We start from the raw sequence: 12,601 nt of genomic DNA, 5'->3' as shown, positions 1-12,601 counted from the left end.
ATGTTTAAACCTTTATAGTTGTAAAGTTACTTTAATCTGACTTTATAGTATTTTACATTTTGTTGTGTTATGGTATATATATAAAAAAATCATCTAACCATAGTAATTTATTAGTTACATGAATTTATTATTTGTTATGTTTAATATATGTTTTATTTATACCTATTCATTTTATTTTTATATGAATAATAAAGTTTTTGAAGATAAATTTTTTTTATCATTTATGTTGAAAAGAAGTGCAAAAGTATATATTATTTAAAATAAATTAAACGTTCATTAAGATTATATAATAAAATGATTACATGCTCCTGAAGAGCTAATATTGCATCAAACTATAAAAAGCTCTTTAAGAGCTAATATTTTACCTCATTGTGATGCAAAAATTTATAAAATATAATATTATTATTTTAGATCAAGAAGATATAAGTTGAAGGAAATCTTTATATGTTATATATTAAAACTGTAGATAGAAATAACATGAGATACTAATGTATTTATATTATATATATTCCCTGAAGGAATACATTACACTTATATGAGTGACATATGAGATAGTGAAAAGAAGTTCATAGTGTTGGTATGACCGGTTAGACCATCTCGAGTCAATGATGATGCAAAATAGTTTGATGAAAATTTATATGATTTTATTGAATAATTAGAAGTTATATTTTAATAATTGTCATCAATACTAGTTCTTTGGAGAAAATATTGAACTGACACCAACTAAAGTTAGAGGCCGGTAGCATTTTTAGATGATAACCAAATAATGTCACATCCTGAAAATTGAGTTTGTAGGAATTGGGTTAGTGAAACCAAGAGTGGCCACGTCCTGTTGTTTTTGAATTAAGGTTGTACGGATTGTGTAAAGTAATTTGATATGTTTCAGTGGTTAGGTGTTCTAGTTGTGTGGTTGAGGACTTGTGTTCAATTTCTTTTCCCTTTGGAATATTTCCATTAATTTTGAAACTATATCTGACTTGGTTTGTAAGGGTTATATTTTATTTTTATTTAATTACTAACAAGAATGAGCATGTTGGTTTAGTGGTAAGGCCTTAGCTTATTCTTAGGTCTTGAGTTTGAAAATCGCTGTGTCAAAATAAAATTAATTTTTGTTTTCTTTTTGCTGTGCGACCCATAGTATCAGTAAGTTATTAAATTTAAACTCCTAACAATCTGGTAGGTTATTAAGAAATCAGAATTGATTCAATTAATGTTTTTATTTTTTTAGTTTAATTTTTTTAAGAAAAATGGGAAATTATTTCTCGTATAACTCTCCATTGCTTGCCGTCCCACTTCCCCCACTTTCTCTGCTTTCTATTTTTTTTCCATTTTCATTTTTTTGGGGGTTCAAGTCTGTGTAAGAGGGAACCTTAGCTAGTGAGTACTAAATTTTTGGTAGAAACTTTTTAATTTCTATTCACAGTTTAGGTTTACAATATTGTTCTTGATGTTTTTAAAAAGGTAAATGATGTTCATACAATCCCTTACCTACTGGGATCTAAAGATTTTACCGATCTCTTATTATCATATATTTCATGGTGAGTTCCATAAACTTTTATGGATTCAAAAAGCCAACTAATATTGGCTTTAAAATTTGGGAAAAAAAAAGCTGAGTTAATTATTCTGTTGATGGTTTGTGAGAGAAGTGATTTATTAATTTTATGTTCCAAATTCAATGCGTTGAAAATTTTTAGGTTGCATTTCATTATTATGGTTCTTCTTGGGCTTGGTCAATTGCTTGCATTTGGTATAAGCTTCCAAGATTCTTTAGATTGTGAAGTGTTGTTCATGTAAGGGCATAGTTAACAGTCTCTATGTTGATAGCACAATTTTTGCAGCAAATATGTATTATGCATGTTAAAGAATAACTTGCAAACTTTGAATTCTTCTGTAAATATATTTTGATTTCGCCCTCATGATATTTTGTGGGCCTTCTATGCCTATCTTTAAGCCTCATGTGATGATGATTTTCTTTTAAGTTTAATTGGTCTCCTTTTTAAAAATTTAACATTTGCAATATTTAATTTTTAAACTTTATATGGAAATTATTGATCAGTTTAATAAAATATGTTTATTCAGATTCTCTTTTACTTTTCCTTCTCCAATCAATTTTCCATAATATCACGTGGGTAATCTCTTGTTACCTTCCATTGTTTATTTTTTTAGTGTCATCTAGATCTTGATTCCTCATAGTGGCGTTGGCAATTCTATGTTTTAATCACTGGTAGTGTGGGTTTCGGAACTTCGGTGAAAATAGCGAAATATGTAACTCGCTAGTAGTCTAGTTGTTGTTTAACCACTAATTTTTTTGGAGAACTGAAATTGTTGCTGTTGTGTCAACATTGCATTATAGTCAGGTGTGTGACTCGAACTTATAAAAATGACGATTGACAGAAAGCCGAAAAACTCACTGTCAATGTCACACGACCATGTGCCAGGTTGTGTGGCAGCCTCACAGTCTGGGTTGTTTGGGCCGTGTGGGCCACACAGGCATGTCTAGGTCGTGTGGGTCACATGGGCTGGGCTAGTTGGGCCATGTGGGTCCATTTTTTGAAAAATTTCACCTAGGCCCATTTGACTTTAGAATTCGTAATTAGACCTTTTGTGGGGTTCGTTTGGTAAATAAGACTCGAAATGTGGCATCTGTTGATATGTGTCTGTATGTGCTATGGGTAAGGTATGTGAAAAATATATTTACGTTCTGTGTTTTGATAATTCCAAAAGCATGATTACGTATGATACACATGACTCAGATTAATAAACTCTGTGTAGGCTATATAATATAATCTGTGTCAATGACATTTACATAAGCAAGTCATATTTCTAATTTGTTACGATTATATGTTAGCATGTTATTGCATGTGCATTAAGGAGGGATTTGATATGTGATGGAGGAAGTGTGTTTTGGCAGTATTATTGCAACTTTGGCGGTTAAACCGCAATATCTATCTGGCAGCTCAACTACACCTTTATGAGTGGCATATCAGCACGATCCGGTGTGATTGGATGGATGGACTCTTTTGTCCTATTTGGTGTGATTGGTTGGACGGAGTTGGTGTGTAGCGGATGGGGGTAGGATCTATGTCTACATTTGCATCTGAATCTGAATATGCATCTGTATTTGTATCTGATTGTGAAAATACATCTGATTCTATATACGAGAATATATTTGAATCTATATCTGAAAACGTATATGTTTAGTATTTTATTTTTTGTATCTGATTTGTTTCTTGGGATGTGTTACACACTAAGCTTTATAGCTCACCCCTTTGTTTTATCTCTAACTTTTTAGGTAATTATTGAGTTTAGGATCGGACGGCATGCGAGAGCTCGGATTGATTTCTCGCTTAAGTTGGTTTGATTATTTTTAATTAATTAAGTTTTTTAGACTTTTGATTTTTGGACTAAGTTTTCGCTTTTGGTTTTGTTTTTGTGTATTTGCTTTGATCGCCCATTTTTTTGGTATTTTAACATGAAACTACAAATCATACGATTTATCAAATTAGAATCCAGTTTTTAAAAATTAAAACTTTGAATTTTCCACCACGAAACTAAATAAGCCATTAAGTGATTTTACTGTAAGATAAGTGTTTCGAACATAAGATTTGACTAAAATATGTAAGAGTTTTTGTCATACTTATACTTATGAAACACATACTGAAAACGAAAGTTTTCAAACTTGAGATTTCCTAAAACTCGTATGAGCTTAGCTAAATTAAGATTTCAGATCACACGATTTTTAAGCTGAATTTTTAATTATTTTTCAAACGAGTCGATGTAACTCCTCCAGATTTGGCCATAACTTCTAGGCTGGGTTTGAGGTGTTACATAATATATGAGCTCATGTATCACATGTGTGCAACCCTAAGTTTGCAATATTATTTCTTGAAATAATTTGATTATGCACAGTCTCTATAATATGCAATTTGTGCTAACAATGCTGGTGCATTATATCCCAAGCTTGATTTTCATAGTTTTAGCTAGGATAATATTAAGTTGTATATGCCTATATATGTTATACTTAATGGTTAGAAAACTATGCTTCCATTTAATTGCTTAACCATTAATATAAGAATAACTTTACAATAAGCATGTAATTTTATTTGTATCAAGTCAACATGTAATAAATATTTGTCTCATGAGAATTGATTTTCATTTATAAGCCAATAGATTTCATCTAAGAATATTTGGATGTGTAATATTTATTTTATGTTCCACCATAATACACTAAGATGAATCATCAAGTATGAAGTTGAGAAAAATTAGAATTTTCATTAGATGTTAAAAGTTGAAAGGAGATATATTTATAATTTTGAAAAAGTATTGTTGATAAGTGTCAAAAGTAACATGTTTTAGCCCCATTCTTAATGTGTTTTTGGGTGATTATTCGATGTTCATGGTGAATTTTATGCTCCTAATCCTTTAAATTCATGTTTTTATACTTAGAAGAGCATTTGGGAGCAAAATGAGCGAAAAACGAGCGAAAATCAAAAAATCAAAAAATCAGAGCAAGTTATAGGAGCCACATGGGGTGAACCCGTCCACACAACCTAGAAACACGACTATGTGACCACACGGGCTGCCACACGACCATGTGGCAGACCGTGTCGATTTCATGAATTGCACTCCAAATAACAGAAAAACGTGATTTTTAGGTTTTTCAGGCATTCCGAGACCTATATATGATAAAAAATAAGAAGATAGGAGATAGCTGTCATAGAATACTCAAGAAAACAACTGGAAAAACATCATTAAAGCGGATTCTGAAGTAGATTTCCATCAAGATTGAATATTCCCTTTTGATTTCTTTGGAGATAATTATGAGTTTCTTTGTTTATTGTGGTTATACTGTATTTTGGATGTTTTTATTTTTTAGCATGAACTAATTTGCAAAATACCTAAAGAGATGAACCCTATAATGGATTCTGTTGTTTGATTTTTATTTTACGCAATTAAGACTTAAATCTTGTTCTCAATTATGTGTGCTTAATTCTTGGTTTAATATTTCTAGACTATTAATTCATGTTTGATGTGCTTAAATTAGAGGAGAAATAGACCTTATTTAAGAGTAGTTCTAGCGTAATTGAATGGAGTTGCATGCAATTCTAGAAATAGGACATAAATCTACTAGATTAGATTCAAATCTAATAAGGGAATCTATAGATTAAGTTAATGCAATAATAAGTGTTTTAATTAGAAAGAAATTTCAATCAATCAACCTAGAGTTAGTTGCTCTTATTCTTGAAGAAAGATATTAGCATACTTTAGGGATTTCTACGGTTCAAGATACTAAGTGAAGAAATTGTGTAATTTAGATTAATAGTGACAGATGAAGTCTAGGTGAATTCTTTCTTGGGTATTGTTTCGATTATTTTCCTGATTTGTTCTTTGATGCGTTCGTAGTTAATTAATTTAGTTAATTTTAGTTTTTAATCAATCGCTCGAATTTATCGGTTAAATAATAGAAAGACGATAATTACTAGTACTTTTAGTCTTCATGGGAATGATATTTTTGCTCTCCGTAGCTATACTATTAATTAATAGGTGCACTTGCCTTAGTTAGATTTTTAGTTGGTTTACAACTGCATCAAGTTTTTGGTGCCGTTGCCGAGGATTAAAATATTAGGAAATTTTTATTTCTATTAATTTAGCCATTTTATTTTAATATTTTTATTTTTAATTTAATTTTTACATTCTAATTTTTTGTTTGTTTGATTCTAGCAGGTTCTTTTGGTTTATGACTAGAGGAAGTCCATTGGAACCATTAATTTTTTACAGTGAGATTGAAAGAAATGCTCACAGAAATCGGAGAGAAGTTAAAGAATTAAGGCAATATCAACAGATTTTAATAAACGATCAAGAGGAAAAAGATATTACTATGGAGATGGATGATAATCAAAATAATCAACAGCCTCTTGCACCTCCTACTCACTCGTACTATGTATGATTATACTAAGCCTACTCTAATTGGTGTTGAATCGAGTATCGTCAGACCGACTATTGCTGCAAACAATTTTGAACTGAAGTTGAACACAATTCAAATGGTATAACAATATCTTTAGTTTGATGGGTTGCAAGATGAAGATCCAAATGCTCATTTGTCTAACTTTATAGAGATTTGCGACACTTTCAAGATCAATGGTGTTATTGATGATGTTATACGCTTACGGTTATTCTCATTCTCTTTGAGGAGCAAGGCAAAACAATGGTTGAATTCACTTTCATGGGGTTCTATCATGACTTGGGATCAGATGACTGAGAAGTTTCTGTTGAAGTACTTCCTACCGGCTAAAACAGTTAAGTTGAAGAACGACATCTATTCTTTTGCTCAAATTGATTTTGAGATATTATATGATGTTGATCGTTAGTATTTAACGACAACATTGACGTGACCATTAACATATGTCATGTCAGCAAAAAATAAAAAAAAAATATTTTTAAAATACTTTTAAAATAAGTACACAATAAACCAGACCCATTTGTCTAAATTTATTTTATAAGAATAAAAAATTTAAAAATAATTCAAAATTTATAATAATTATTATAAATTAATTAAAAATCATAAAATTTATAAAAAGTAATTTATTAAAACCATTAAAAATTGAAAAATTTTATAAGAATTGTTAGAAATGAATTAAAAACCATAAAATTTAATAAAAAGAAATTAATTTTTATAAAATTTTATAAAAATTATTTTTCTCATTTTTATGAATTTTTTCGACTAATATAACTTGCACAAATTAAAAAATGAGAGGCAAAAATATTACAAAAATTGCTAATCTTGATTTTATTATATAAGTTGTTATTGTTCATTTTTTGATTTAAAATATAAAAATAATAAATTTGTTATAAAATAAAGAGAGATGGGGAGAATAAAGAACAAAGAAAATATAAAAGCAAGAGAGAATGTACTTTATTAATCAAATAGATGATTACAATGCTTCATCAGAGTCTCTATTTATAGGTATAATAAGTATAAAAGAAGTAGAGATCTAATTCTAATAACTATTAGAATTTAAAGTATATCAAAACTTTATCTTGATCATGATGGACATCCACTTAATAAGATATTCATAACACTCCCCCTTGGATGTCCATTTGTAGATAATGTGCCTTATTAAAACCTTATTAGGAAAAATCCTGTGGGATAAAAATTTAATGAAGGAAAAAGAGTACACAATCTTCTATTACAAGTTGCCTCATTAAAAACCTTTACCAGGAAAACCCAATAGGAGAAAACATTGGTTAAAGGAAAAGAGTACAACTTGCTTTAGACTCCCCATAATGGCAATATGACACTAGAACTTTGTGTTGACACATTCCAATCTTGTGTAGTAGTCTTTCAAATGTTGAAGTTGGCAATGCCTTAATAAAAGATATATTAAATTATCACTAGAACGAATTTTTTGAACATTTCACCTTTTTTCTCAAGATCATGGGTGAAGAATAATTTTGGCAAAATATGTTTCGTTCTATCACCTTTGATGTAACCACCCTTCAATTGAGCTATACATGCTGCATTATCTTCATATAAGATAGTAGACATCTTTTCCTATAAAGGCAAATTACATATCTTCTAGATATGTTGGGTCAATAACCTTAGCCAAACACACTATCGACTTGCCTCATACATTGCAATTATTTTCGCATGATTTGAAGAAGCAGCAACTAATGTTTGCTTTGTACGAGGATCTTAGACATTGATAATTCATTTCAAGTACTTTATTAATCCAGCTTTTTATCCTCTCCCCCTAATGTTGAGAAAACTGACAACTCATGTCGTAATTAAATCTCAAATTAATAGCTCAAAAATATTATAAGAAGACTCATATAAATATACATTCCCAATCTCTTATTATGACTCATCTTTGTGCTTTGTGGTGGAGCAGTTGGAATATATACCGCACATCCAAAAATTGTAAGATGAGAAACATTTGGCTCTTGACCAAAAATCAATTGTAATGGGAGTATTTATAATTTATTGGCTTGATGCGTACAACATGTAAATCAATACAATCTCATGTTGAAATAGAAAGTTTTGTTCTCATAAGTAATGATTTAGCTATTAGTTGGTGACATTTGATAAACAATTCAGCTAAATCATTTTGTGCGTGAACATGAGCTACAGGATGTTCAACTTTTATCCCAATTGACATGCAATAATCATTGAAAACTTGGGATGTAAACTCACCAAAATTAGCAAGATGAATTGTTTTAATATCATAATCTGAAATTAATCATTTAAACAAACAATCTCACAAACGATAGGTTGCGAGTTGATAACGCATGTGATTATTTTGTAGATCCATCCACCAAAATCATATAATATCAAAACCATCCACATGGTAGATGAATGGGCCCATATTAATTTCAGAAATGCAAGACATTAAATCTCAACTTTAGCTAATGAGTTTCTAATAATCAATTTTCATTGAAAACAAGTAACAAATGAGAATTCTTTAAATTAAAGAATCTTCTGGTTCTTTAATGAATGTACATATGAATTTTGAATTAATTTTTGCATCATATATGATCCAAGATGGTCTAACTGGTCACGCCAAGTAGTAAATGCATTTGTATTAGTAAACTACTTGTTTACTTTAACATGTGTTTCAATTGTACTAAATTGTAACAAATTGATAATTTTATTATCATTCCTTTTAATTTGTATCCATATATAAGTATTATTGTGACATTTACTACTGGAAATGTCTAAATTAATATGAAGTCTATAATGCCACTAAGTCAATGAATATAATTTTCAAATAATTATATGCAGTATTCGCTTCAGAGAATATGCCAAAATCTTCAAATGCCCAAAAATCTATTAATAGCAAACTTTGAGAGTGGGTCTTATTTTCCAGGTGTACAATAGGTATATAACCAATGACTTTTCATACATAAGTTTTCTCTCTTGCAAGTTCTCATTTGTAATATTTTACCACGTAATTTTAATTGAGAACTTATTCTGAATATTGTAGAGTTACACTCACAGTTTTTAAAAAATTGCAACTTTAGGTGCATCCAACCATAATAAGCTTTAGATAGAATTATCATATTCTATTGCTCATAAGTAAATCTTTCATAGTCAAATATTTTGCTTTCAACCCTTTAATAGGGATGATGACAAAAGAATATCACAAAGGTTATAAAATAAATATAAATTAATAACTCAATCCCCTTTTTTATTCATATGAAATATAATATTTTTCTCATTCACAATCTCAATATGAGATCCATTACAAATATATTTTAAAAGTAATGCATTAACCATCACAATTTTTGTGTGTTTTAAATATTGATATATTAGCTCTTCTGGAGCTTTCAACTAATTTTGTACTATCAAATATTGAAAAATATTTATTTGTTTCAGTACCAAATAAGATAAATATTTTCTATTTGTAATGATAAAATTCATTACTACATTTTCATATCCTTCCTTAAAGAATATTAACAGAAACAAAATATTTAGACATACGCCACATATGTGGCCAATAATATTTCATACCGCATTGATAACATAAGTTATATTTACCCTTTGAAAAGTTATCTTGAGAACTCTCGTTGTTCTCTTATTTATTACTATGTTCCCACTTTTAGTGGTTCATGAGTATATCTTTTATTTTATTTATGTTTACATTCACTTCGGGGAATGCAACAAATCTGATAGGACAGACTGCTAAACACCTCTATTAATTTTTTATTTCATAATTACCATCGTAAACATGCATGGATTTTAAATCAGAATCTATCTATTCATGTTGTCATAATTATTCTCCAATTATAATAAACATGATATAATAAATAAAACATAGTAAAATATACCTGAAGATCTTTGACATCATCGTCATCACCTTGACTATTATCACGAGCACAAATCTATTCTTTACCCATGCTTATACAATTATAAATCAAAGATTAGGAATAAGAACCACAATCCATTCTGAGATTGAATCTTTCAACATCCTAAAGATGAAGTTGTAAGGGACAAAGTTTAAGGTGAAAAGGAATTTGATTTGTGGGACGACTTTGAAAGATTTTGAAAAAATAAAGAATCATCGTGTTGATAACGTGTTATAAAATAAAGAGAAATGGGTAGAATAAAGAACAAAAAACAAAGAATAAAGAAATATGAAAGCAATAGATAATGTACTTTATTAATTAAATGGATGATTACAATGCTTCATCAAAGTCTCTATTTATAGGCATAAGAAGTATAAAAGAAGCAAAGATCTAATTCTAATAACTATTAGAATTTAAAGTACATCAAAACTTTATCTTGATCATGATAGACATCCACTTAATAAGATATTCATAACAAAATTCTATTTTTATAAAGTTTTATGATTTTTTAATTAATTTCTAATAATTTTTATAAAATTTTCTGTTTTTTATAATTCTAGAATGTATCTCGACAAATGGGTGTCCATATTCAAATGAACCTAAATAACCAATTATCCAGATTTATTGTTTACTTATTTTAAAAATAAATTTAAAATATATTTTATTTTTTGTTGAAATTGTCGTTAAATATTAATAGTCAACATCAGTCAAAAAATTTATTTAACTAATTTTATTAGTTCAATTGCTCAATTGGATGTAAAAAGTTCAGAAGAACATAAATAATTTTTTTTTCTTAAATTCGAGAGCTTATAATACCATTAAGTAAAAAAAACAGATAGACTAATTTACCTAAATTATTAACTGTAAACAATAATTGTAGTATTTCGTTTCTAAAAAACAAGTAATATGGTTTAAAATGGAACGAATATAGATCACTATAACATTTAACCTCATTTAGATCCAATTCATGTCCCAATTTTATGGAGATCTGACTTGATCATGGATATGCTTATAGCTTTTTTCCATGCAATTAAATTTGATTTTTATTAAGAGAAATGGATGATTTTGAGTGAAGAATAAATTGTTACTAAAATAGAGGATATATCAGATGAAGAAGACAAAAAAACGAAAAATGATGCCAAAAGACCAAGGTTAGTTGTCCCTTTAATGCCGTTGAAGGCAAGCTTGAAAGACATTAACGCTTTGTTCGGTAGAATAGAAAGAAAATTAAAAGAACAAAAAATTGAAAGGGTAAACAATTAGTAAGATAGAAAATATAATTTTCTTTCTTTAGGTGTGCTTGGTAGGAAAAATAAAAAAAAAGAAAGAAAAAGAAAAAAATTGTAACACCCTAAATTTTGGGGTTAGAAGTTTTGAGTTTTGTGGTTAGGGTAGAGGTGATCATGGCCGGGTCAGGCCGGGTTCGGGCAAGGTTTAGAAAAAATTTTAGGCCCGTTTTCTAGGCCCGGGCTCAGCCCGACCCGAAATTTGGGCCTAAATATTTGTCCAAGCCCGGCCTGAAAGAAAATTGCTAAGCCCGAGCTCGGCCCGGCCCGGCCCATATTAAATTTTACAACACCAAAATAGCATATTTTAAAAAGAAAATAGCATATTAAATTTTAAAAAGTATATTTGATTAAAAATAAAAAATATATAATTTGAGCCGGGCCCGGGCCAAAAAAGTTTTACCCAAGGCCCGGCCCGTTTTCTAAACGGGCCTCATTTTTTTGCCCAAACCCATATTTCGGGCCTATACTTTTACCTGAACCCTTCCATTTTTCGGGTGGGCCGTCGGGCCGGGCCGGGTATCCCAACCCATGATCACCTCTAGGTTAAGGTCAGTGAGAAAGTTGCGCTATTGTGTTTAGTTGCGTGTTTAAGTAACAGAATGGGTCTGCTAGTCTGGTGGTTGAGTGAGTGTTAGTGTACCTTTGGGTTTTTGGTTCAAATTCTTGTGTGCGTTTTGAAGAAATATTTTTATTTTGTTTTGTCTTGTTAAATAGTAGTTTTGTTTTAAGTTAACCAGTGATTTTTATTTTTATTTTCTCTAGACGTTTTTTTTTCCATTTCTTTTGTCTTCTTTTTGGTTTCTTCTTCTTACCTTTTTGAAAAGAGTGGTGTTGTGGTTTTCGAAGAGCTTCGATTTCCTGGTCGTCGAGTCAGTGTTTGGACGTCTTTGGTCATGAATCAGGTGTGGGTTTCGAGACTTTTCCATTTTATTTGTGAATTGTAAGTTTGATTTTGGTGGAATGCAACAATCTATATGCCTTTTTGAAATTGGTTGTCGATGTTCGGTAATACTGTTGAATGGCATGGAAATTTGTATATGTTGGTGTGTTTCTGAATCCTGCCGATTGAGGGTCGATTTAGTGGTCGAAAAACTCAATTTCTAAGTTGTTTGTGGGTGGTTTCTTGACCACACGAGTGGCCACACAGGCGTGTGCCCCTACTCGAGAGGTCCACATGGTCGTGTGTAGTTAGAAATTAGGATTTTCGGGAAAAATTTGGTGCCATACGGTCGTGTGGCCGATTTGGGGATTTTCGTCGATTTTCACACGATCGTGTCCCCTAGGCACACGGGCGTGTGTGTTTGAGAATTAGGGATTTAGTGATTTGGTACCACATAGCTGTGTGGCTAATTTGGGGGTTTAGAAATCCCACATAGGCATGTGTTTTGGACACACGGCCGTGTCTGGTGGGCACACGGGCGCGTAAGACCCTCACATGGTTGTGTCTGCCCTGTACTCTATTTTAGCAC

Source organism: Gossypium hirsutum, chromosome D02 (genome assembly GCF_007990345.1).
Source record: "Gossypium hirsutum isolate 1008001.06 chromosome D02, Gossypium_hirsutum_v2.1, whole genome shotgun sequence".
In the NCBI taxonomy this organism is placed as follows: domain Eukaryota; kingdom Viridiplantae; phylum Streptophyta; class Magnoliopsida; order Malvales; family Malvaceae; genus Gossypium; species Gossypium hirsutum.
This window is presented reverse-complemented; position numbering follows the sequence as displayed.